Source organism: Parasteatoda tepidariorum, chromosome 3, assembly GCF_982258835.1.
Source record: "Parasteatoda tepidariorum strain Cologne lab strain chromosome 3, Ptep-v5.0, whole genome shotgun sequence".
In the NCBI taxonomy this organism is placed as follows: domain Eukaryota; kingdom Metazoa; phylum Arthropoda; class Arachnida; order Araneae; family Theridiidae; genus Parasteatoda; species Parasteatoda tepidariorum.
The window spans coordinates 66149872-66153906 of NC_141757.1; positions in this window are offsets into that span (position 1 = coordinate 66149872).

The following is a 4035-nucleotide window of genomic DNA, read 5'->3' on the forward strand; positions in this document are numbered from 1 at the left end:
TTCGTTTTTATTAACCAAACTATTAGGATCATATTTTCCTGATTGCGGCTACCCCCTATATTTTGGAGGTCAAAAATCCAAATCCATCGAAAAAAAGATATGTTTATTCACAGAAAGTATGTTTTTGTGTCTGATTTCGTAGCTTAAAATATTTTTCTCTGCACTAACTAATTAACATATTTGAAGACACCCCCTTGAACCATTAAGATTGACTCCTAGAAGGTGAAGATCCGATCATTGGATCAAAACTTATTCAGAGATTTTTCGGCGTATTGTACATCAATTTATTAATGGGAGAAACTATAAATAAAATAAAAAAACTTGAATTTTTTCATAAAATTTTACTCTTAAAAATAATTAATGTTTAGTACTTATTTTTTTTTTTTATGTAAGAACTAAAGAACTTGGAAATGGCCCAGTTACTACGAGAAAATTAATGCTCCGAAAGTAACACTAGAAGCAGATGAATAGAGTTAATTTGGTCTAACCTTTCGAAATGATGAAGCGGGCAATTATGCTCTCTAAATAAGGCCGAAGTTCTTTTATTCTGGATAAAAAAAAAATGTAGATACAGAACAGGAGCGTCAACATGGTTACACAAATTATATTGGATGAAATACAGCAGACCCTTAGAATTATCTAATCCGCCATTAATACCTAAAGAATGTTATTATGGTAATTAAAATAGTACAAGAAAGGGCAATAGCACCCTATGTTAAGATTATTGAACGCTGAAAAAAGATGTCCCTATTTTGAATTCTGTTACGCTTTTAAATAATGTAATTTTTTTTTTATTTAAATGTGTTTTGTTTATTACAATAATTATCACGGTTCTATGTTACAATATATTAATATGACGCAGAATTTGCTTATACTTATAGTTTAAATTTTCATATAATAGTACATAAGTCGACGCTTTTCTATCGGAAAGAAATTAGATTTGATGCAAACTTTATTCATTAAAAAGTAAAAACACACAAAAATTCTTCAAATAACTAAATTGCATGACAAAAATAACAATTCCTTAATAACGTATTTATTGAAAGAAATAGATTTTTGAAAAAAATGTTTTCTATAACCAATTTTAAGTTAAAAGTAAAGTATGCTTACAGTTTATTTAGACTGGTAGGAAAAAATGGAGAATCGTAAGAAATTTTTTTTACCCATTTTTTATTCAATGCGCAGTTTTTCTAATATTAAATGCAGTGCAATTTTTTCATACTATTGTACACAGATTATGTTATATCAATACTAGCCACCTTTGGCAACTAGCTTGGTCACCTTTCAAAATTATCTTATACAATAAATAAACTTTAATGGTAACCAAGCCAATTGCACATCACAACTGTATTTAGATATTCTAATTTCTCAACCCCTCCTCCAATTCTCACACCCTAATTAGTTTTAAACAATATATTAACCAAATTGTTTCCCCGTTTAGCTGTTGCTCGCACTGAAGTAATTTGATTTCAATTTTAACTAGTTTCGAGAGATATTCGCGATATTGTCTAAATATTTTACGTAGTGTATTTTAGTAATAATTTAAAATCTGTCCGGCAGCCATTGAATCATACAGACCATCGTAAGTATGCCTCTATGTTGTGAGGTAAATTAGAAAACTTAGCTCAATACTCCATTATGCGCTGTACAATTTTCTCAATGAACTCTCGAGCCATAACTTAAGTATCGTATACTATCGCTATGCCATTGTTCAAAAAAGCCTTGTCCACTAATAATTGGAATGACAGTATGCAGATAACAGTACCGTTTATGTTTAAAATTTCTGCAGCCATTTTAGAAGGGATAAAAAATAAGTTTAAAATAATTACTTCGTAACTAAATTTTTATTTCTATAAAAACATAAAATTATTCTGAATAAGTATTTGACGCATAACTAATTATTGAACACCACTTAAATTATTAATTAAGACAACCTAACAACAAAATGAATAACAACTATAGTTTTAAAATAGTATTTTTTGCGGATTATATATACAGGGTGTCCCAAAAGGTCGTTTACAAACTTAACATGCTGGTCTGTCATATCATGATGAACAAGATTTACATAGGAACTTGTGTCCGAAAATTAAAACTGAGACCGCTAGAGGGCGATAAGTGCAGGTTTGGATGAGGAGGAAAAAAAATGATATCGATAGCGGTGTTAATATGATTTTTATTATAAAACATCATTACATCATAGCAAATGCTCAAAATTCTTTCCATTCGCCACAATGCGCGTTTCACAGCGTCGGCGCATGGATTCACGAACCCGTTGAAATTGGCCAGGAGTGTCACGGACACGTGCTGCCGCTTCCGCGATTCTGGCGATAAGATCCATATCCGATGTTACAGGTGTCTCGTACACTATGGACTTCATGTGTCCCCACAGGTAGAAATCCAGGGGAGTCAGGTCGGGTCATCGCGGCATCAATGGGACTGGTCCGCCTCTACCGATCCAGCGATTAGGATAAATCCTATCGAGGTATTCTCGAACAGCGTAGCTAAAGTGGGCAGGCGCTCCATCATGCTGAAACCAGATGTTTCGGCGTGTAGCGGCTGGAACGTCACCCATCAGATCCGGCAAAACTCTTTCTAAAAAAATGCGATAGGTATTTCCGTCGAGGCGTTCAGGTAGAAGGTAAGGGCCAATCAACATGTCACCGATAATACCAGCCCAAACGTTTACGCTGAAACGTTGTTGATGTGCATGGGCATCTTGGGTTTTCACGCGCCCATACGTGCATGTTGTGCAGGTTCACGACACCGTCCAGTGTAAAGCAGGATTCATCAGAAAACAAAATCCATGATGGAAAATCTGGCTGTGCGACCCGCTGTTGCAAATACCAGCGTGAGAATGCAATGCGTTTGGGATAATCGTCAGCGCACAATGCCTGTACTTTTTGGAAGTGGTAAGGGTGTTTCATGTCATCGTGCAGTATGCGCATTATGGTGGAACGAGCTACACCCAAGACACGTTCGCCTTCTCGGAGACTTCTTTGCGGGTTGATGGCATACTCCTGTAACACGGTTTCCTCTACGACAGGTGTGCGTGTAGCACGTTCTTAACCGATGTGGCTACGTGCTACGAAAGCACCTGATTCACATAATCTGCGGTGCAATCGTCCAAACAAAACATGACTTGGTTGACGTCTGTTTGGGAAGCGCTCAAGGTACGTCCGTGCCGCGGTTCGTCCATTTCCATCAGCGGCGCCGTATACGTAGTGCATGTCGGCCATTTCTGCGTTACTAAACTCATTCATCCTTCTCCTTCAACGGCCATGCCTGAAATGATTGTTTTTCCCACTCTCCCGTTTTCGTGCATTTATCGCCCTCTAGCGGTCGCAGTTTTAATTTTCGGACACAAGTTGCTATGTAAATCTTGTTCATTATGGTATGACAGACCAGCATGTTAAGTTTGTAAACGACCTTTTGGGACACCCTGTATATATATATATACATACATATATATATATATATATATATATATATATATATATATATATATATATATATATATATATATATATATATATATATATATATATATATATATATATATATATATATATATATATATATATATATATATATATATATATATATATATATATATATATATATATATATATATATATATATATATATATATATATATATATATATATATATATATATATATATATATATATAAATAAATACAAGAAAACACTAAGAAAGTTAAGAAAAACAATAAGTTTCATTTATTGCGCTTAAGCTGCAAGTAAACAGCACTCATTAGATAAGTTCAAAAGGAAGAATAAAACAAAGAAAAATTATAGACATATGAAAAAAAGGGGGGTGGGAATAATAAGTAAAAAAAAATAGCAAACAACATTTTATTAAAAAAAAAAAAAAAGAAATGTTAATTAAAAAAGCCGGAAAAAAATATGTAATCTTTTCTTCAGCCCACACGATTATATCCGCAATATAATCGTTATATCCGCTTTGGCTTTATTGATACAATATCAGAAAGCACTCTGTTTTGCGGATATAATC